This window comes from Microtus pennsylvanicus, chromosome 3 (assembly GCF_037038515.1).
Source record: "Microtus pennsylvanicus isolate mMicPen1 chromosome 3, mMicPen1.hap1, whole genome shotgun sequence".
Classification (NCBI taxonomy): domain Eukaryota; kingdom Metazoa; phylum Chordata; class Mammalia; order Rodentia; family Cricetidae; genus Microtus; species Microtus pennsylvanicus.
Window position 1 is genome coordinate 123,866,691 of NC_134581.1, and position 23,712 is coordinate 123,890,402.

Consider the following 23,712-nt stretch of genomic DNA (forward strand, 5'->3'; position numbering starts at 1 on the left):
TTCAGGCAGAGTGGCACTGTCTCCTCAAAGCCCAGGCCTGAGTGGAAAGGAGATGCAGGATGATGTGGACCAGCATTCCTCCATGAGGAGACTTACAACCCAGAGCAGCAGCCTTGAACAGGAACCCACCCTATTCCTGAGAACAAAATAGGGTACGGGGGACCTCTTAACTTTGCCCTTTAGAAAGACTATATTTGAGAACTGTCCACTTTAGTACAAGGTTACAGAATTCCAATAGGACTAAAGTCAAAGTAAATATGTCCCCTCAAGTCATTATTGATCTTAGGGGACAGCTCTGCCTCCTCACTAGAGCCAAACACCCATGCAGCTGCCAGTAATGAAAGCTCATGACTACACGGTAGTCACTGCACCCTGTGCCTTCGTGATGTCCACTGTCCTATGCACCCTATAGATGGTGTAATGTCATAGGCAAGGAGACGGTAGTTCAAAGTTACATCATATGTGACCAAGTAACGCTCTGAGCCCAAAGAGTCTGACTTCAAATCTCACGGTCTTTACAACCACGTTAAGAGCTGAGAAGAAACCAGAGTTCTGAAATGATTAGAAGGCTGTTTGCAAGTATATGCATGTGATGTTTCTTTTCAAACTCTTGACTACAATCTTAGTAAATTTGAGGTGAGGAGAGACTATTCCATGAGTAGACCATCACTGCCCTGGGTCCTCTCCTTCCCTAGCATCTCCCAGGGCACAGCCTCACAGACAAGAGGGAAAAGGCAGAAGATAATTAATCCTAGACTTTGGGCCCAGGGCCCTCCTAGAAGCAGTCTATCTCTCTTGAAACTGTAATGTTTACTTCTGATTGTCTAGAAACACAGGGTTCTATTACCAAGGTCTAATACTAAAACACTGAAGATACTGGGAAACCAAAAGCTCTGTCTAATTTTCAGGCAGCATTCCTGGTGAAAAGCTGCAAAGACCTGATCTGAGGAACACTCTGAAATTCTTGGCACACAGAGGTTAAGGGAAGGGGGAGCGGTGCTTTTCTTCTTATCCCGAGCCTTCCTTGAGCAGAAATGGGATCGAGGTGTCAAATCTGAAGAGCTTTGGAGACTGGACTGTGAGGGGGCCGCCAGGTGCTTCTGCTGTCTTGCAGCTGAGAACACAGTGAGGCACCGCAACCAGTGTTTTAAAACTTGGAGACCCACATGTAGGAGAGTGGAAGTGGACTCTAATCTGGCCTCACACAGAAACATCAACTCAAAGTGGATAAAGACTTTTAAGGTCTAAAACTGAAAAACCATTAGAAAAAAAAGTAGAGAAGAAGCTTTTGGTAGTGGCTTTGGTAAAACACACACACTCATAACAAAAGAGAAAAAGGAGTCAGGGGTAGTGGATTACACTGCACTGAATTACAAAGCTCTATACAACAAAGCAAACACGATTAAAAGATTGAAGAGGCAATATAAAGAATGAGAGGAAATATTTGGAAATCCTATTTCTGAAAAAGGAGTAATGCTCTAAACATATCAGGAATGCAAACAACACAGAAGGAAGAAAATAGAGAATTTTACTAGACATGGTGGAGCATGTTATAACTCTACAGATGTAGTGGAACATGCTATAACTCTATAGACATGATGGAACATGCTATAACTCTATAGACATGGTGGAACATGCTATAACTCTATAGACGTGGTGGAACATGCTATAACTGTATAGACATGGTGGAACATGCTATAACGCTATAGACATGGTGGAACATGCTATAACTCTATAGACATGGTGGAACATGCTATAACTCTATAGACGTGGTGGAACATGCTATAACGCTATAGACATGGTGGAAGATGCTATAACTGTATAGACATGGTGGAGCATGCTATAACGCTATAGACATGGTGGAACATGCTATAACGCTATAGACATGATGGAACATGCTATAACGCTATAGACATGGTGGAACATGCTATAACTCTATAGACATGGTAGAACATGCTATAACTGTATAGACATGGTGGAACATGCTATAACGCTATAGACATGGTGGAACATGCTATAACGCTATAGACATGGTGGAACATGCTATAACGCTTTAGACATGGTGGAACATGCTATAAGTGTATAGACATGGTGGAACATGCTATAACTGTATAGACATGGTGGAACATGCTATAACGCTATAGACATGGTGGAACATGCTATAACGCTATAGACATGGTGGAACATGCTATAACGCTATAGACATGGTGGAACATGCTATAACGCTATAGACGTGGTTTAACATGCTATAACTCTATAGACATGGTGGAACATGCTATAACGCTATAGACATGGTGGAACATGCTATAACGCTATCGACATGGTGGAACATGCTATAACGCTATAGACATGGTGGAACATGCTTTAAGTCTAGTGCTCGGGTAGCATGGAAAGTTAAATTTGAGGCTAACTTGGGCTACAATAGTGTCAGGCAGCATGGCCTACATGAGACAAACAAACAAACACATAAATAAATATGACAATAAGGAACACAGGTAGAAAATGGACACTGTTCCTGAAATGCAGAGTTCTCAAAGAAGACCTACAAAGAGCCAACTATACGGACAAGGGCTCAGTAGTAACTTTCATCAAGAAAATACCACAAAACTACATATAGGAAGGGTCCTCTCAAAAGGAGAAGGGTAATTCTGATGAGTGTGTTGAGAAAGGGGACTCTTGTGTATCCTTGGGAAGACGAGGTGACCGAATAGAGCTGTGACAGAGAACGGTATGGAGGGCAGTGTGTGGTCCAGCAACCTCCCTTCTGGGTATGTATTCAAAGGAAATGAGATCAGCATGTCAAGGAGACGGCTGCACACTCCTCCCTTCATGTTAGCGTTGTTCACACCATCAGAGACAAGGAGACAATGTACATGCACATCAACAGATGACTAGGCAAAGGCAGTGCGGCATGTAGACACAATGGAAGCCCGAAAAAAGGACTTTCTGCTCATCGACTAAGCCAGGAATCGAAGGATTAACGTGGCATGAGCTGACTTTACACTGGTACCCGACTGAGGCCCTAGCTATCCTAGTACCAGCATGCTTGCCAACTGACGACTCCCTCTGCCCTGTAGTTACCTGTTCTGGGCATAATACCCCAGAGCTCCCAGCCACAGGGTCTGTTCGCCTCATACTTAAGTTACCCCGGCTAGTGGCTTGAATCCAATGCTGACAAAGTGAGCTTGTGTAAGCTGTAGTTCCACAAAGAAAGACCCAGAAGCTTGCTCATGTTGTTGCTGTCATCTGCAAAACTTTGACCATCACAAGGAAAGGTGAACGTAAAATCAACTGATGAACCGTGAGTTGCCAGACTGAAGATGAGAATAAATGGTCACCGTACATTAAAGTAGATAAGCACAGCTGCCACAGGCTGCGAGGCGAATTTAATATTAATATTCATCTTGAATGCCCATGTAAATATTAATTATTTCAGAGTTATTACCTCTTCCCATTCAAATGCCCACAATTCGCCATGAAATAGCTCCTGCTAGCCCTGGTACTTTCTTTGCTCCTTGCTCTGCCATCTGTTGTAACTTCTGAGTGCTGAGATCACAGTCAGGTGGCCATGACCACGAAGATTTTATGCAGATTCTGGGAAGCTCAACGCCAGTCCTTATGCACACGTGCAAGTACTTCACCTACCAAGTGATCTCCTCATCCCCAGGTTGGTGTTTTTAAAGCCTTATAGAAAGGGGGAATGGATCCACAACAAAGGGAAATAGGACTGTGCTGATATTTGGGTACACTCAATTCAAATAAGAAACAAGGCAATTCCCTGCTGTGCTAACTCCCACAGTGTCTGCATCCAGAACCCATATTTGTGACTCTTAGAACGCAACCTGGCTTTAAGAAATGCTCACTGAAGTCTAAATATTAAGGAGTGATGTAAAGTTAAGAGGAAACGAAGCTGTAGCAGACAAAAGGTGATGTCTTCAAGGGGCTGTGTAGTTAGGTTTCCTCTGTCGCATGGGTAGGGCTGTGAGGCAGAAGTGGGGCAACTTTGTAAAATTTTAGGTTATGAAAGAAACCTCAGGATCATAAAGATCTCATCTTCTGAGTCCAGAGTCGAGCTCACTCATACGCTCGCTGTGTCTCCAAACAGTACTTCTAAACACCAAGACATTTGTTTACAGTTCAAAACTGAAGACGAAAGGACAGAGTTTAGGCATTTCTAGGATAGAAACACTGGACATCGAACTAACTTAAGGTAACCACAGGCAAGTACTCTCATCAAAGAGAAGGCCCCACATGCCATTTAATTAAAGACATAGCTGAATAAGCAAAATATATTGTCTACGGCTGTTGACAATTCTCACAAAATCTCAAACATCACAATGTTGAAAGCAGCTTTAAGAGGACAGATCAACATCCCTTCTGTTTTCAGAAATGTATGTAGGCTTTCTAATTCATAATCTATAAATGGTTAAATATTGAGAGCAGCATTGGGAGATGCCTCTGGGATCATGGTAATTGCTAGTAGGCGACTTTATTATTTTTTTTTAGCAACATTCCAAATTATTGTAAAAGGCTGATCCATTAAGAAGTAAACGATTTGAAAAGAGAAAAAGAGGTGAAAATAGGAGGACTTTGGAAGAAGGGGTTTGTTCAGTTGGGGTGAATGGAGGATGAGAGATAACGGGAGAGGAATAAGATCATTGTACCTTATATACGTATGAAATTGCTAGAGAATAAGAAAATAAAATACAAGCAAAATCTCTCCTAGTTTGTAAATTGTAATGGGCAAATCCAAGGACCAAATGTGCAGTAGATCACAGACACAAACATTTACCACGATGTTCAAGACTTCACATGGGAAAAGGTTTGTCTGAGATGTCACTGGTAGCTAGCTAATCGTAGACGAAACCTCAGGACCTGGTTATGCTCATACTCTCTCCCTTTCATGTACACCACATTGTTTCTACCGAAGCTTGCCTGAAACACAGACCTTAACAAGTAAGCAAATTCAAGTATGTAATTTGATGAGCTCAGCTTAGCATGCTGAGCTAGTGAAATTTAACCCAAAACTGGTTTAAGCATCTGACCAAGGCACACGCTGTTCTTCTTGGTTTTTCAACTGACTCTAGCCGCAAGGCAGCTCAAGGAAGGACAGCATGAATGTTCTCATACTCTGGTCTCCATTTCACACTGGTATATGCTTTTCTGGTGACGGGCTAAGTTCTACAGAAGATTTGAAACATAAATCCCAAAGAAATCATTGGCTGTACACAGCTAAGTTGTTGCCTGAACTGAGACTATTATTTTTTGATTTGTTCCAATCACCTCTTAGAAATTCAGATTTCATACATTAGACTCACAAGTGGGCAGATTCATGAGTGAAATCTATTAGAACAAAGACATATCAGGAGTAAGGTGTGCATCTGTGTGCTAGATAGCTTACTGATGCCAAGAGTTTGGTAACTAAAGAGCTGGGCTGTGTGGTTTCCAAAGTCAACATAGTCCTGTGTTACACATGGACCCAGATCCAAGATCAAGGCTGTTTACTGATAAGAGCAGACCTTGAACTGGGCTTAACAAGGTCTTTCCAAGGCAGAACATTGGCACCAGACTAAACTTACAGGTAGCTTTGATCCTTTGGGTACTCAATGTTTATATTATGGTGATTTTTTTTTTTTTTTAGTTTTAGGCTTACAGTTCTAATCAGATGAAATGCCAAACGAAAGAACCCATTAATGCTATAGCTACAGCTTAAGAGTAAGAAACAAAACCGTTATGAACTGGTGGGGGCAAATGCTATTTACGACAACTTCTACAAAAGGCAAGTTGATTTTTACAGAATTGCTCCTGTACCACCACTTCTGTTAGGGATATCAACGTACTTGGTTTGAGGCTCAGTTTATGAGTAGGGCTAGAAAAGAATAAACTGAGCTAATACTGATTTTGGAGCTCTAAGAATCATATAACTTCTAGACTGGGATTATTGAACTCAGACCTGAAGGCAGAGGTTTGGGAGTATGGTATGGAGGAAGGTGGACAAAGGGATATCCCTAGGGATGGCCCACAAGGACTTTAGAAGTAGAGATACCTGGAACGCTACTGACGTTGTTTCCATTGATACAGAGTTTCACCTTTCCTTACAGTCTGCCTTTAGCAAAGGGAAATACCAAGAAAAGAAGGCACACGTAGTTCACTTCCAAGGCTTTGTTTTTTTCAAGATAGAGGGCACGTGAAAAATCACAGAAATTTCCAAGTCCAGTATCTGTGTTATTCAAGCATGAGTATGAACCATATGTAAAGGACAGCAAGACAGTGGTACATCAAATTGGTCAATAATGTTCATGAAAATGAAGTCAGCAGGAAATGTTGGAGAATGCTGGGAAAGGCTTAGAATTCCTCAAGACATGGAGTGGAGCTGAGGATCGATCTCATGCAGGAATTAGAGGGAAGGAAGCTGGAGCCACATCAGGCCTACCAGATCTACTTCCCTCTCCTTTTTCTCTTCCTCTCCTTCCCTTCTATCACCTACTGCCACTGTACCCTGGTAACTGAGTGTGGTTAGCATATATATATATATATATATATATATATATCCCTGTATTATTTATTATTTCCTCACTCCCAGAGCATATAATTAGCTGCTGTTCATTTCGAAAGCAAAGACAGAGTTCTGAGTTACTTTTCCAGAGACACACAAGAATAAATAGTAGAAATAGAGATTATAGGTCTTTCTCAAGCTGGGCAATATTTATTCCACCAGGTCACACAGAACTGAGATGAACATTTGCGCTAGGAGTCAAGGGTACCACTGGCTATTTATTATGTAAAAAGATGATAGACATGTATTAGTGACTGAAATGTTAATCTCTACTTTTGAATTGCTAAAGAAAGAAGTAGGAATTACTTTGGCTGTATTATTTATTTTCTATTAAAATTGGTTCTTGATCAGAATTAATTTGCTTTGATGAGTTTGGATATTAGTTACTTTTTTTAGTGCTATGGTAAAATAGCATAACCAAAATCAACTCACAGAAGAAAAAAATTGCTTTGAATTACAGTTTGAGAGGAGGAGTCCTGATGGCAGGGGAGAGATGACAGTGGGTAGCTAGAGCAGAAGGCTGAGAATCCACATCTTCACCACACACAGGAAGCAGAATGAGAGAAGGATGTGGGGTATGGCTATGAAGCCTTAAATCCTGTCGCGATAGTAACATCTCCTCCAACAAGACACCGTCTAAAGGTTCCAAAACCTCTCCAAACAGCACCCCGAGGGACCAAGGTTCACATACAAGATCCTATAAAGAGCTTTGCTTGCTCAAGCCATAAATTTGTTAAACAAAACAATTTTTGTATTTTTTTAGTGAAAATTGGAGAAATCTGAAATAAATTACAGATAAATAAATTACAGGAGAAATATCTATTATTAATAAGAGAATAGTGAGGCAGAGAGAGACACAACTATGCAAGTTCCAGAGCTGAGTTATTTGGAAACAAAGTCAATCAGATGTCAGTTACTCCCAAAGGCTAAGTTGTTCTTTAACAGAAGGAAGAGTTTATTCGGGATTATGGTTACAGAGAGATAAGAGTCTCACAAGAGGGAGACAAGCGGCAGAAGTGGCATGGTAGCAGAAGACCAGATTTTTTTTAAAAATATTATTATTTCATATATTACACTCTGACTGCAGTTTCCCCTCCTTCCCCTCTTCTAGTCTCTCCCTCCACTTCTCCCACAGACTCAGCCCCTCTGTTTTCCTCAGAAAAGCACAGGCCTCCCAGGGACACCCACCAAACATGGCAGAGCAACTATAATGAGACCACCACACCAAGGCTGGACAAGGCAACCCAGTAGAAGAAGGATCACACAAATAAGCAAAAGAGTCAGAGAGATCCCTGGTTCCCACTGTCAGGAATCCCACAAGAACACCAAACTACTCAGCTAGAATATGCAGAGGACATAGGTCAAACCTCTACAGGCTCCCCGATTTCTGTGAGCTCCCATGAATTCTGTGTGTTGTATTCTTGTGGTGTCCCTGACGCCTCCTATTCCTCTGACCCAGAAATAAACTGTCTTTTTTTCTTTCTTTTTGGTCATTCAAGACAGGGTTTCTCTGTAGCTTTGGAGCCTGTGCTGGAATCTGCTCTGTAGCCCAGGCTGGCCTTGAACTCACAGAGATCACCCTGCCTCTGCCTCCCAAGTGCTGGGATTGAAGACCTGCACCACCACCTGGCTGAGAAGACCAGATCTTAACTGTACCACACATTACTGAAATATTTGAAGATTAAAGATCACAATAATTTTGGATTTGATAATGATCATTTTAAAGATGTTGCTATGACTGTTTCTGACAATGCATGATGGGAGTGGAACCCTAGTGCCCGACCTGGAGAGCTGAGCAACTCATGTGCTTATCCACAGCACCTTCAGGGAAAACTGGAGTTTATCCGTTCCAGGCGCCTCAATACCCCGAAGGCATTGAGGAGCAAGAGAAAGAAAATGTGAAGATGTCGGAGCATCATGAAAGTGCACGGATGTATTACATATTTATATTTAAGAAGTCAAGAGCCAGGGGGTTATGAAGTCAGTAAGAAAAAAATATAGTATCTTAAGGAGTTACAAAGTGGAAAAGTGTTAGGGAATCATTGAATTTTTCATGCTTATGGGAAATGTATATTTATATAATAGGAATTATGTCATAGGGATATTTAATATCACAAACAGGTAAAGGATAATTTTGCCAGTTTGCAGGGAGGGAGAGAGAAAAAGAACACAAGAACCAAAAGTGAAAATAAAAATGGAATAAACAGAAACTTTAGAATATCAAGGAACAAATTAGCAGAAGCAATAACAGGAGAACGTAGATGAGTTCAGGGGCAGCGTGTCAATGGAACAGGCCAGCAGTCGTTAGTTCTTACTTCTTAGAAGGCTTACCTTTCTGCAAGGTGGGACAGTAAGACAAGGTACCAAAGGGTCTGCATGTCCTGCAGAGGTCCCCAGCTAGTAAATGAACTACGGTATCAGGGCCATGCCTGTGTCCAAAGCTTAGACTCTACTATGGCTATTTTGTATTAATAAAAGTTAACTTTTTTGCTTGTTTTTTTTGTTTGTGTTTTCTTTTTGTTATATTGCCCTTCAGAGCTCATCCATCTAAGTCTGTGAAGATGAACTCATCTCCCTGTCACATCCTGCCCTGTAATAACTGTCCTACTGTTACATTGAGCTCATGTTCTTTATCCCCACACATATACCATGTGCAATGTTTGTCTTTGGCTTACTTCCCTTAGCATAGCATCTCCCAGTTTTGACCATGTTATCACCAGTGCCAAGGGATCTTTCTTTCTAAAGGCTAACAGTCCATCTCACATATACATCAGCTTATGGTCATCTCTCATAGGACACTTAGGTTTATCCTCCATCTCGGCCATTAGAAACACACTGTATTAACTGTGGGGAGGACAATAAGATACTGCCCCATTTCCTTTAGCGACATACTGGGTAACGGCAGCGGAGGAGCCCCAGCACTCTTTTCTCCAATGGCTGAATGAAACAACAGTGTTGATAGTCTCCTTCTGAAGACAAGGGAATGGGAACCTAAGAGTTGAGGACAGTAGTTAACCTTGGTTATTAACTTCACCAGGATGCGATGTCCAGGAAACTGGCAAAGCACAGTCCTGAGCGTGTCTGTGAGAGGATTTACAGACAATGCTGTGTGGGTTAGTGAAGTGACCCGCCCTAAAGGCACCGGCCAAGGAGCTTCTAGAAGGCTGGATGGAATAGATAGGCACTTAATTCTTCCCAAGTGGGCCTAGTTTCTCTCCTGCCACTGCCCACAGACGTCCGTTCTGGAGTCATCCTTTGAATATAGACTAACACTGACTCTGCAGGAGGCTTCCAGACTTTCAGACTGGTCTATGGCTGCATCCCTGGCTTCTCTTGTTCTGAGAATTCCTGCTGTCCTGAGTGAGCACCTACCTACTAGGTTCACGGGCTTTCCAGGCCAAGGAAAACACCATTCAGCTTATGATTTTATAAGCCAATTTAATAAACATAATGTGTCTGCACACACTGTGTTTTAGACCTGTTTCTCTGGAGGACCCTAATACATTGGTGTTACGAGGAATCGAGGATGTTAACTCCTATACCAATCCCCACTGATTCTGCACTTCTGCCACTCTAGTCTGCTACTGGACTTGGTGATTACAAATTGGCATCATTATCTAGTTTTGAGAGATGCAGGTCAAAGTAGTGAAAATTGATGGCTGCAAAGGTGTAAGAGAACCAAGAACTGAAATCCAGGCAACAGAATACAGACAAACTGGAAGGGATCTAATAGGACTTTTAAAAAGAAAAGAATACGACATTTTATGTCAGTTCACTTAAATGGATAACGAGGAAATTGAACACAGAGAGGCAGTTACATGGTTTCCAGGGAGAATGATCTGCAAGCAATTCACTCAAGTGATGTTCGCGCTGAAAAGAGCCCAGGGCACACGGCCGTGACGCAGTGATGTTTTTATAAATTATTCTTACATTACTGACATGTTCATCACATCATTAGGGAGAACAAAGACAACACAGGTCACAGACGGCATTGCTAAACGATTCTGTGGCTGGGTTCATCCTAGGAACTAACAAGCACTTTTGATCCCATCTGTATAATACAGCAGCTAAGGCAATGAGAGGGATGAAATTCTTTCCCAGTGACTGTACACCCCCTGGTGGAGAAAGTAAGCAACTACATACTCATAATGCTTTTCTCTCAGCAGTGCCTGAACAAGGGCCTGGAATATAGTACCTTGGGACAACTGCGACCATGGCCTCACTCGCTGTCACCTCACATCACCCTCTCCTACACATATTGGTAGAAATGCAGGTTTTGTCACATGTCCTGTGTTGTCATTCTCTGAAAAAGAGAAACATAAAAAATAGTCTGTCTTAAAAAACTATGTGTGTGTGTGTGTGTGTGTGTGTGTGGTGTGTTTCATATGTGTGTGCTGGCATGCTTGATGTGGAGATCAGAGGACAAACTCAATGTTGATCCCATCTTGCTAGCACCTGGTTCTCTTTGTTGCTCCTGGCTATGTTGCCCAGGCTAGCTGGCCGATGAGCGTCAGGAATTTTCCATCTTGGCTATCTGGTCTCGTCAGAGGAGTTCCAAAATCAGACACAAGAGACCTTGCCCATGTGTGAGGAGGTTTTGGAGATCTGAACTCCTCACGGTTGTGTGGCAAGCACTTGACCAACTGAGCTATCTTTACCACCTAGGTCTTCTTTTCAACTCCTCAATCACAACTTTTTTTGATATAAAAAATTGCAACATTAGAAAAAAACCAAAACTAATAAACACTGAGGGAAATACAACAAAAATTTGAAAAGACCAGAATAACACACACAAATGAACAGAACCAAATTACAGCGAATCAGCAGTTAGCATATTTGCTCAAACAGTACTATAACGTACAAAATAAAAGCTTGGCACTTTTACTAGGTACACTATAGACAAGTCCTAAGAAATCAAAGCTGAGCATGGGAGCACACACCTGCCATCCCAGAAGTAGAGGTGGGAGGACTTCAAATTCAAGGTCAGCTTCAGCCACACAGTGAGTTCAAGGCTAGTCTGGGCTATTAACATTTCAAAAACAAAAAGATGGGGGCTCTGAACACAAGGCTTGGCACTTCGGTGTGCAAAGAACCTCAAAGGAAGCTGGAAGGTCCAAAAAGCATGTTCAAGCTAAGTCGCTGGCTCCTGACCCACCTGTCCTCCAGATGTGTCATTAAGCCTGGAATTCCTCTTCCTCAAGATGGGTGATAAAATTTGAAGTCTTCTCAGAAGAAAGTCAGAAAGCATAGTCTCTGCCTTCTTCCATCTAGTTCCAGAGGGGCACTGGTTTTCACAGGAAGAATCACCTGAATCCTCAGACCTTGATGAGGGGCTCTGGCTTTCATAGGGAGAGCTACCTGAACCCTTAGGCCTGGCTGAGGGGCCCTGGCTTTCATAGGGAGAGCCAACTGAACACTCAAACCTTGCTGAACTTCCTGCTTCTGGTGTGATCATTTGTCCAGACCTGTTAGCACAGCTGTCCATTCCCCCCCGGAACCAAAGCACAAGGCTTTCTGTGAGAGACTGGGTCTTTGCAATTACACGCTCCTGTTATATAAAACTTCCAGGAAGCACAGTCTGTCTTTTGCTTTAGGAGTCAGCTACGAGCCTTCTGTTGGGGCTATCTCATCTTTCCGCCTCCAAACTGTAGAGCAAAAGAATAGAACCCACACCCAGGACGGGTGACGGCTGTCATCCCACTTAGTGCTTCTGGACGTCATTTAGCAACATGACAACTTTAGGGGTATTTATTCCTCTAACCTTTCAGGGTTCTCAGAAAGGTTATACGAAATAATGTATGGAGACAAGATTTTAAGTTACTATTATTTGATACATCTCCAATTAAAAATTAGATGCTCTTTGTGCTTTTAGCATCAACTGATTTGCATGACCGAGCCATTCAGAAGATACTTACTGGTAATCTCCAGAGACTTACCCAGGTAACACATAACAGTCAGCTGGACTGGCTCCAGTGTGAGTCTAATTTTATACGTGGAACTGTTCTTGACAGAGGGCTTTGTGACCCTTAGTAAATGGCTTATCAGAGCCGGGCCCCTGCCTTGTTCCTGTTGTAACCCTTAGTAAATGGCATATCAGAGCCGGGCCCCTGCCTTGTTCCTGTTGTAACCCTTAGTAAATGGCGTATCAGAGCCGGGCCCCTGCCTTGTTCCTGTTGTAACCCTTAGTAAATGGCATATCAGAGCCGGGCCCCTGCCTTGTTCCTGTTGTAACCCTTAGTGAATGGCATATCAGAGCCGAGCCCCTGCCTTGTTCCTGTTGTAACCCTTAGTGAATGGCTTATCAGAGCTGTGTCCCTGCCTTGTTCCTGTTGTAACCCTTAGTAAATGGCATATAAGAGCCGGGCCCCTGCCTTGTTCCTGTTGTGACCCTTAGTAAATGGCACATCACAGCCGTGCCCCTGCCTTGTTCCTGTTGCAGGCACAGCTCTGCCCACACCTGGCTCCGTCCCTTACTCATTTCAGGATGGAGAACTTACTGTTCCAAGCAGAGTTTCCAGGAATCTAAAAGCCTAGGGAAGCCAGATTTAGAAGTATATAAGGAGCTTGTGATACAGTTCAGTGACAACACACATTCAACATATACTATGTTTAATTCCCAGTTCTGAAAACAGAACAGGCATGCGGAATGCTTATAATAGGCAGGAAAAAGGATTAGTGGAAGTGAAAGTTTCTAAGCTGAGATTTAAAGAGTTATATGATCAAAATAAAGAACCCTAACTTCCACATCAATGGGGGATGTACAGAGTAAAGGCGGGCATCTGATATTATTTGCAGTATAAAGAGTGAACGTACTACCCCACAAGTTTAAAAGTCACTAAGTAAAACCTAGCTTTGAAGAATTGTTCACAGAAATGAAGTTGAGACTTATTTGCACACATTAAATAAAAATTCATAAACTAACAGACTTTTAGGAATGTAAACATCTCTCATCATTGTTACTGAGAGATTAAGATGGGTTCTCTCAACTCAACATTAATTTAGGAGAAGCAAACAACCAGTCTGACTTGTCTGGTGGTTTCCTGCAACTGAGTGCAAGTCCAGTGACCTCGGGGCAAGTGCTCACTGAGGAGGCACAGGCCCTACCTGGTTCTGCATTAGCACTGCCATTTCCATTAGACCCAAAGGAGATTACAACAAAAACAGAAACAAAGAGGGATCCCGGTGTCTGTGGCTATAGCTGTGTTAAAATTGATTTATTTCAAGGACTGTAGAGAGAATATTTCTTGCATTTAGGAGCTTTAGTGCTAGTTTCTTTTTTTTTTTATCAAATATACTTAAATGCATGCCTATAAATAAAAAGGAACCCATGGAGATTATTAATCTACATTGGGATAGCAAAGCAGACTTGCGCATCATCTTTCTCCAAATAATTCCAGGAACACCGAAGTGTGTGCCTGTTTGCAGAGTTCACTATCTGGTTATAAAGGGTATTTGGAAATGAGTTAACTCCAGGTCATTTCTGCTGCCTCTGCTTGCGTGGGAGCTTGCGCAATGGAGGGAATTTAGAGAACAAAAACAGTACCTAGTGAGCGTGAGAAGACTTTGTAAGCGCAGCCAGTTAAGAGTGGAGCCAAAGTCAATTGCTCCTCAAGCTGGATTATCCAAGAGGACTGGGTGCCACCTGACTAAGCTTCTACTATCGTCCGATTTTCTGCAGCTTTTTAATTTATTACATATATGTTAATGCATATTCAATCCACTACGCTTAAATTTTGTTAATTCCTCTTTCATATTTCAGAGGAGTCAATGGTTACATGAAATTAAGAAAAGAAAGTGAATAGGTATTATTACCTTAGCACTGAAGTCTGTATGGAGATATAAACTTACAAGGATCAGACGACATGCCAGTGACTAGTGCCCCTTTGGTGGCTTTTGAGTAAACAAATACAAGCCATTAAACAGGTTGAGGAATTTCCACCAGAGCTGGCTGCAGAGAGCAGAGCTCAGTTTACGAACAGAAGGTTTTAATTAACAGATCACCAGGGAGAACAAAGACAAGGAAGTAGAGACAAGGAATCCACCAAACCTCCGAGTATCACATTCCTGGACCCTTGAAGGAGAATGCGCTGTACAGACCATCTCCCTCCGTCCCTCGTGTATCTCAGGTCAGAGTTACTTTTCCAGATGAGGGGTTGGCAGCATCTTCCTTACTCCACATTTCTGGAATCATAGCACACACCGACTGGGTCTCAGAAACACCCAGGCTGCCCACGAAGGCATTCGCTAAGTGTTTCCACCCACTACCATGGAGGAACTATTGGGAACTGTACTTAAACCATGGCATAAACACAGCTAGTCCTGGAAATGAACCAAGATGGCATTTCCAGTATCTTTTCTCCTTTCAAAACCTAATAAAACTACAAACATTGGCTATTACTGGTATCAGTTCTTGGTAGATCCTGAATCTGTTTAGAAACATAAGTGCATCATTCTTCCAGTGTCCAGAGACTCACTGACTTATTACTCAGCCACTCGGAGCCACTCTTGTGTAAGGTACTGTCATAGGATCTAGGGATCTAGTGGGTAGAAGTCCCTGCACTCTCTGAAATGCTGGGGAATGACAGCAGAGTTAGCAGATGAGAACAGAAGTTAAGTTACTAGATTATTGTGAACAGCTTTTGTAAACGGGGTAAGCAGGCTACGGAGACAGGGATGGCAGGCTGAGGCACGAAAGGAGGCTTCTCGGAGGAAAATATTTATTAAGCAAGCTGAGGTCAGGACAAGCCGTACAGTACAATGACATTAACTGTAACATGTCTGTAGAGAACCCTGATCTCAGCAAACCCTCAATAACTGATAAACTAAGTACTAAGATGTGTACTCCTCATTGAAAATGAATGGTATACATTCTTAATATTAAAGAATATAAGATCAGATTTGCTTGAGTTGCTATAGAGTGTCTATGTGCATGATATTTCAAACACTACCATTTCACTATATAGGTTGTGAAGGGATATTCCTAGATTTAATATTATTATGCATTTTTATAAACATGAAAACACTGTAGTTGCATACAAATTTATTATATGAATAAAAATACTTCATGCCATGGAATGTTAAATTTAACATTAATCTACAGAAAACTTCTCTTACAACTGTCAACTTCAGTAAAAATTTCAAGCCACTGAAAGCAGCCTGTCCATTTGCTCTCAACTATGTTCACAATATGATGTTCAAGTCAACCATTTCCTGAAAATCTGTCTACGTTTGCCACTTTTTAACTGCATAGATTGTCATAGAACACTAAAAATGAGTCATTTAAATCCTAAAATAAAAGTGGCAAAGTTAGCAAGGAAGTAAGTCTTTTGTCATAGAAGTAAAAATCAAAAATGAAATGGGAAAGATGATGTTAAATACGAAAACCACACCAAGGAACCTTTTGTAATAAGAGTTCTAAAAGATACGTCTGAATGTACACCATATGGAGAAGGAGAGCACAAAGCAAAGTCAGAGGCACAAAATTAAAAGGGCATTTAGTAATCTCTTTGAATGCTCCAGTACCAGAAACACCAGCAAGCTAATGAAAACCGCAGGGAGAAAGGGAGGATGGCAAAGATGGTTTAACAAGGGGCAGGTGCCACCCACTGCTGTACGAATTCCTAGTGCCAGTAGCCTTTAAGTTACCTGCCCACTTGGGTGTGGCCTCTTATACTATAAATGTCTACGTAAAGCATGCATCTGGCCTCTCTTCCAGCTGCTGAATTCAGTTGCTGTTCCCCATTTGAGCAGAGGGCTGTGATCTGTGAGTCTAGCCCTAAATAAATAACCCTTTACTACACTCAATTCTGAGCTAGTGTGGGATTTCTTTTTAGTATCCGTCTTCATCTGGCGCACATGTGGATCCAAACTCCACACCTGCAAGGTGGACCACAGCTCAGAAAGTCTCCCACCCCCGCCTGCTTGACTTGCTTTTACCTATTAAGCGGTTTTTTTTTTTTGGTAAAACCCCCACCATAGCGGAGCTAAGTGCGTGTGGTGACTTGGAAATTTCCCAAGCTCGTGCAACCCCTCCATCCCACCGCCGTGGTTGGGTTTGTGCTACTTGCTCGTGAATTCTGGGCTTCTTGCCCCATGTATAGAATTGATTTAATTGCTTTTGTCAAGAAAAGCATATTTCTCAGTATTTTACCAGCACCAAGGTGAAAAACCAAAGCGGTGCTGGGCTGTACCTGCTTATTATAATATTAAGCATATTACAGGTATACCACACAATACTACAGGCCAGACAGTTATAGAAAGATCAAATCGAACTATAAAGGATATGTTAAACAAACAGAAAGGGATGGAAAATATCCCCAGAAATAGATTACATAATGCTTTATTAATCTTGAATTTTCTTAGCGCTGAGAAAGGGACAACAGCAGCAGAGAGAAATTGGATAACAGAAAAGTCTTCTGAATTAAATCAGTTTATTTCAAGGATGTGTTGACCTCACAATGGAAGCCAGGAGATGTGCTACGTTGGGGAAGTGGTTTTGCTCTTGTTTCTACAGAAGAAAGGTTATGGATACCATCAAAATTAATAAAGATTCGGTTTGAAAAAGAGAAATCTCTTGAGAAAGAGAAATGATGACTCATCCACAGAGTTGATGTATCAGGTGCTAAGGAAACCTCATAAAAGTTGGGACAGGGTTCTGTTTTCGTCTTTGAAGGAAAAAAACTCATCTTCAAAAAAGTCAAGAGACCCTGGACATCTAGAAGCCTAAAGAGGAAAAGATAATTATCCAGATAGGATCATCAAGCAAAGAGAATTATGATCTATGAAGACATGTTATCTGAGGGTAAGAATCTCTGAATATTAATTAGAATAGTAGTCATGACTCACTTAGAAATCAAAACTGGCTTTGGAGTTGGACAATGGCTCTGTCCTCTAAATCCAAGAATGTTGTTAAAAGAAAAATTCAGAGTTTCTGTCTCATGTCAGGAGCCATCTGATATGGGACAGAAAGAAAGGATTTAGAAAAAAAATTACTTTTCTTCAAACCTATGTTTGTCTCTATCATACCTGTCATTGAATATATGTCTGTATAAATAATGTTTAAGTCTTCCACAACGAACAATGAATTTTCCTGCAGTAATCTTTGAAGTTTCCAGGAAGAAGAAGGGGCCCCAAAATAACAACTCCACCTGGTTGATAGGACATCAAGACTATAAGACCAGTTTTGAGTACCAGCTACTCAAGATGGTTCCAACTTAGTTTGCTGAAATAATGCACCTTTTCACAGCGTTCTGGCCAGAACTCCAAATAGGAACCTCAGGAAAACCCTACTGAATACTCAGAGATTATTTGCAATTATACCAGACAACAACCTTGAAACATAATCATCATTTTACTTTCATAGGATCCCATAGAAAGAACATCACCCCATTACAGCTGGAAGTAATTCTAGAAGATGACGTCACCTCTCCCAACAAAGTTTGTCCTCAGAGTTAGGGACATCATTTAGGGGTTGATTATAATTGGCATAGTGGTGGGGGTTGGGGGGAAATAATTTAAGCTCAGGGGTCTCTTAAAAAAGGGGGGGAGTAGATGGGATAATAGATTAGTGTGAGCTTACTCACACTAATAATAATAGTGAATACCTCTGAGCTATTATTTATAGGCAGTTTACATTGGTATCAATTCTTGTACATTGATACAAACTTAAATTATATTGAGTATGTTCCTATTTTCATCTACAATATTTGTATACCTAGGCAGTTATTTTGTTTATTTTGTATGCATGCATTTTTCTACCTCTGCTTTAGACATTTTGTATGTTGATATAATTTTAGAATATATTTATCATATTGTAATATGCATTTCTACCTCTGATCAAGACACTTATACATAGTTTACATTTTGAGGTCATTGTCCTCATTTGCTGCACAGCTGTTCAAAGATTGTTTAATATTCTAATATGAAGTCTTAGTCTTTAATTTATATAGGTAGTAAGAATTATAGGTCAATAGTCATCCATGTTAGTCATACTTATAGTTAGACTAATCAGGTTATTCAGATACATAGAAATTGTATTCTGCATAGATAAGTAATCTTCAACCACTTCAAAGAGCTTTAGAATATGGCATTTAAATAACTTAGGGTTCTGTCGATGTGAGACAGGATTGTTCCTGGCAGCATCGATCTATTCTTGAGAGAATGTTGAGCACCGAAAACACTCCACTTGGAGCTTGTTTTTTTCTTGGCAAAAACTTGTCTTTGGGCAAGAAACTGCCCATGCACTGACCACTGACAAAATGCACAATGTCCAGACAGGACAAGCAGGATACAAGCAAAAAAGACTGTCAAATCTTGCCAAGACAGGGTAAGACAGTTTTGAAAAATTTCCTGCCTCTTAAAATGGTCTGTCAGTTACTCTAGGCCTTAGCCAAAGTTGGTTGCTCCAATGTTGCAAATGAGACTTTGACTACCCAGGTAGCCAGTTGTCTCTGTCATTTGTTGCACATTTTGGAAGTTGCTTTATTACACTTCCTGCTTATTCAAGTAATATTTCCCTTCTCAGGTCTTTGATGGGGTTGAAGACTAGATAGTTGTAGTTATTTTCCACTCATGACTTGGCCAAGTTATTTATAATACAAGACTTAAACTCCTTAGAATAGGATAATTATTGAAACATTTATCACGTTTCTTGCTTAATATTGTTTATGCTGGTTGTAATTCTTATTTTTATAACTGATATCTGTTCTTATTGTATATAATTTTGTATTAGGCTTAGAACTCTTATTTAAACAAAAGGGGGAGGTGCTGTAGGAATTCCTATAGCCAGTAGCCTTTAAGTTACCTGCTCACTTGGGTGTGGCCTCTTATACTATGTATGCTGATGTAAAATGCACCCATTGCCTTCTCTTCTGGCTTTGGGATTCGGTTGCTGTTCCCTGCTCGAGCAGAGGACTGTGATCTGTGAGTCTATCCCTAAATAAATAACCCTTTATTACATTCAATTCTGGGCTACTGTGAGATTTCTTTTTAGCATTAGTCTTTAACCTGTTGGCCCTTTTTTGTGCTGCTTATTAGCATACAGTCCTTAGCTTGTCAACAGAAAGAAGGATTGTGTTGCTGATTCTGTGCAAGGTCTTTAAGTCCACCCTACTGAATTACTAGTCATTTATTTGATCTTGCAATAAAAGGGAGTGTCATCTATCATACAATCAGTGGTGACTGCTAACTTTCTTTCTGATGTCCTTCCTGTTAGGAGCTCCCTCTGAAGTCAACTGCAGCATTCAAGGAACTCTTCAGGTAGTTGTAGAGTCCTGAGTCTTCCTGCTTTCTAGGAAAAACATTTATCTAAAGGAAAAGAGGCCATTAAGTTTGACCTGTCTGAAGACGACTCTCCCCATGGCCTCTACGTCACAGCCCTGTAGTCTTTAAGAGGGAAAACTGCGAAGCTACGTGTTATTATGTGTAAGTCACATGGTCATTGTTCCGGGCTGTATAAACACATGCATGCACACACAGATGCACTTGCACAGACTTGTGAACACACATTTACATATGCAGCAGTTCTTTTATAAACTCTTTAATTGAAATTCAAAGAAACACTAAATATTTTACAGATTATAAAAATTTCTTCAACTTTTGGCACTACTGGCCAAAGATGTATGTATCAAGATGGATACAAACTCTTACAGGGAAAACTGAATGCATCTTAATATAATACACTTTATGCGAATGTTTTCAGAAATACACAGGGGCAAACAGTCAGGAGGTACCTGAATCTGTTCGTATAGTAGAATAAAACCAGAAACAACCATGGAAAACTCAGGTGACAATGCCTTACCTCAGGCCCTTCTCTGCCCCCAAACAAGGGGCAATTAAGCCAAACAAAGACTCAGGTTCAAAGCAACCCAGTAAACCACTGAAATCAAGCTACACATAAAGCCCAATTTTAAAAAGCATATTCAACGAGTTTGAATGAAAACATAATTTGTAAGCAGATACTGCAAACTATTTTTTATTGCATTATATCATCATTTAAAACAACTGTCCCCAGACAGTGGTCTGACCACTCACTGTGCCACCTTGCTTTATGCTGACGATGCATTTAAAATGTTACAGTCCCTCTGAAGATGGCTGACAGTTGCATGGCTGGGGCAGACTGCGGGGCCGCTGGCAGGGGCACCAGAATTTATTCCTACTGCATGTATTGGCTTTTTGGGAACCCATTCTGTTTGCGTGGATACCTTGTTCAGTCTAGATATAGTAGGGAGGGACTTGGACCTTCCACAAGGCAATGTGCCTTATCCTCCCTGAGGATTAGATGGGACTGGGGTGAGAGGGTGTGTGGAAGAAATGGGAGGAGAGGAGGGAGTGGGAACTTGGATTGGTATTTTTTTTTAAAAAATCTAATAAATAAAAAATAAAAATAAATAAATAAATAAAATGTTCCAGTACTACAGTACAAACAGATTCTCAATAAAGCCTGCAATATCCGTGAGAGGACTGGTCATCATCATATGGGCCTTCACTTCTTGTCCTAACAGACACCTCTGTCTTTTGGACAAAAAGAATGCAAAAATGGCAGTCTTTTTTTTTTTTCAAGCATTTGTAGGTACTTAACACAACTGATTAAAAAAAACTACAAGAAAAATTCAAATTATTTTACAAGGTTTGGACATGTTTTTCCTGTTTTAATACAGGTAATGCCCTATTATTTACAATGACTATGGTACTATTATTAGTCTGTGTGTGTGTGTTTGGAACACACGCACGCACGCAAATACATTCTAGTTCACAAGCCCATGTGTATACTTAGAGGCCTGAAGTTGACAGTGTTCACCTTGTTCTTTATTGAAGGGGGGCTCTTCCTTAACCTGGAGCTATCCCATTCATTTAGTCTAATTAGCCCTGTGCTGCAGAGATCACCTCTGCCTGCGAGATGCTGAGACTGGAGGAGGCCACCATGCCTGCCAGGCTTTCCATGGGTCTGGACGTGTGTGTGTGTGTGTGTGTGTGTGTGTGTGTGTGTGTGTGTGTGTGTGTCGCGCACGCGCGGTCTCCTCACTCCTGCTCCAGCTGCTGATCCCATCCCGCCCACCCTGATTTGCTCCACGTGAAAGTTTATCTGCTTTTGTTTATTTTAGGAAAGTCTCACATGGTAACGCAGGCTGGCCCCTACGTCACAGTGGTCTCTCCTTAGCTCTGAAGTTGGTATCAGATATTATCAGGTATAATCTTTTGAATTACAGCTGTTACCCACATTGTGTTTAACAAACCCAAAGGAGCAGGTCTGGGCCTGTATTGTTTGAGAAAATCTTTTTTCTTTATGTGATTGAGAAAAATTCTGCATAGAAATGTTGTAGCCACAGTCTCAGTACTTGAAGTCTTCTCTGGTCACTCTGACTTTTAATCCTAGCACTCAGGAAGCAGCGGCAGGTGGATTCCTGTGAGTTTAAGACCAGCATGGTCTACAATCATTAGAGTGCCAGACCAGCCAGGAATATACAGTGAGACCCTTCTTAAAAACAAAACAAAACAAACAACAATACAAAACTCCCCAGCTTGCTTCCTTGCAATAACCAGAGACTTCTAGGTTCCTTACAACACATTCTAGTCAACCAGGAGGTGGCAACAATCCCAGTTTTGGATTACATACAGCCTCAGTGCAGAGGCTAAGGCAGTTTTGAGAATGGTGACAGAAGAGCTCAGCCTGCTTTATTCATACTGTTAGCAGAACAGGATAGTGCTGGAGAGAGCTTGGAAGGAGCTCAGACTTGGTAGAGAAAACCTGCGTCCCCAGAGAATGTCTAGATGGAGCAGTCTTTAGAAAAGGTGATGTTAAAGGCTCTGCTGCTGAGGGCTCAGAGCAGGAGGAAGCACTATTGGAAACTCAAGCTTAGCAGAATTGTAGTCATGTGCAAAGCAGGGCTGGACATGAGGAGCTTGAGACTAAGATGGAATTCAGGAAAATTTTAACCTGCTTCTTTCTGGGTGAAGCAAAGTTTGATAGGAAATAGAAACACTGTGTGAAAAGGTGATACATAAAGAGAAACCAGGGCTAGGGAGCTCTCAGCCTACCTCATGACAGACACTTAAAAAGAAAGGTAATTAAAAAAAAAAAAAAAAAAAAAAAAAAAAAAAAAAGAAAGGTAATTTACAAATGACATCACCGGCAGGAAAGCCTGAAGCAGAAAAACGAGGGTGTGGGTGCACAGCCCTCAGATAACACAAAAGGCTGGGATGGCTCAGTAGCTAAAGTGCTTGTCATGCTGGCTGGGTAGGATGGGTGCCCACAATCCAATACAGGGAAGGTGAAGACAGCCTAGCCAACCGCTGCAGTGGTGAGCTCTGGCTTTAACTGAGATCTGCCTCAACGAATATGGTGGAAAAAGACTGAGGAAGACTCCCAACGTCAATTCAGGCTTCTCCCAGACACACATCCAAACGTGTACACAAGCAGTACACCACACATGTAATGAAGTGGTCTGCATATTCAGTCACGCAAAAGGCTCTCAAGGGTATGACACAGTTCTGTTTTCTCTGAAGAACTAAAACTTAGAGATAGGATTATTTCTGTTATAGAAAGTTGCTTGGAAGAACTTCCTGTTTAATGGAGCCAATCTCCATGACACACAGGCGATCCGTGAGTTTTTTCACAGATCACTGCTATTGTAAAATGAAAAGCACACAGCACATTATGAGAAGAAAAAACAAGCTGTGTGTCTTCTGCGAAAGGAAGGTGATGTAGACAGTCCAAACTCTAAGGACTAAGTTACAAGAGCCATACGTTAATGGTGGGCCTTAGACATTGATGGAAGGTCTGGCTGATTTGCAGGTTTCTCGGTAACAGTGGCTCTGCTTTTCACTGTTGCCTGCCTTTTACACATCAATGTTTATAGCTTATTCTATAGCTGTCCTGACATTTATCTGTGAAGAGATAGTTCATTTTTAGTGTCATAGGCAGAGATGAATCTCCACTTAATTTAGGTCATCTTAACAAGATTTGGGACTTTTGAAACCAATGAAATTCAGGTAAGTGAGTTGAAGTGATACGCTGAGATTTCTGAGCACCTGTGGATGAATGGGGTGAGTGTATTTAGTAGGTGAATCTCTGAGACAATGTGAGCTGTGGTAAGCAACTGTATCAACTCTCCCACTCCCAAGAAGGTGTAACTGAAGTGGAAAAGAGCAACCCTGAA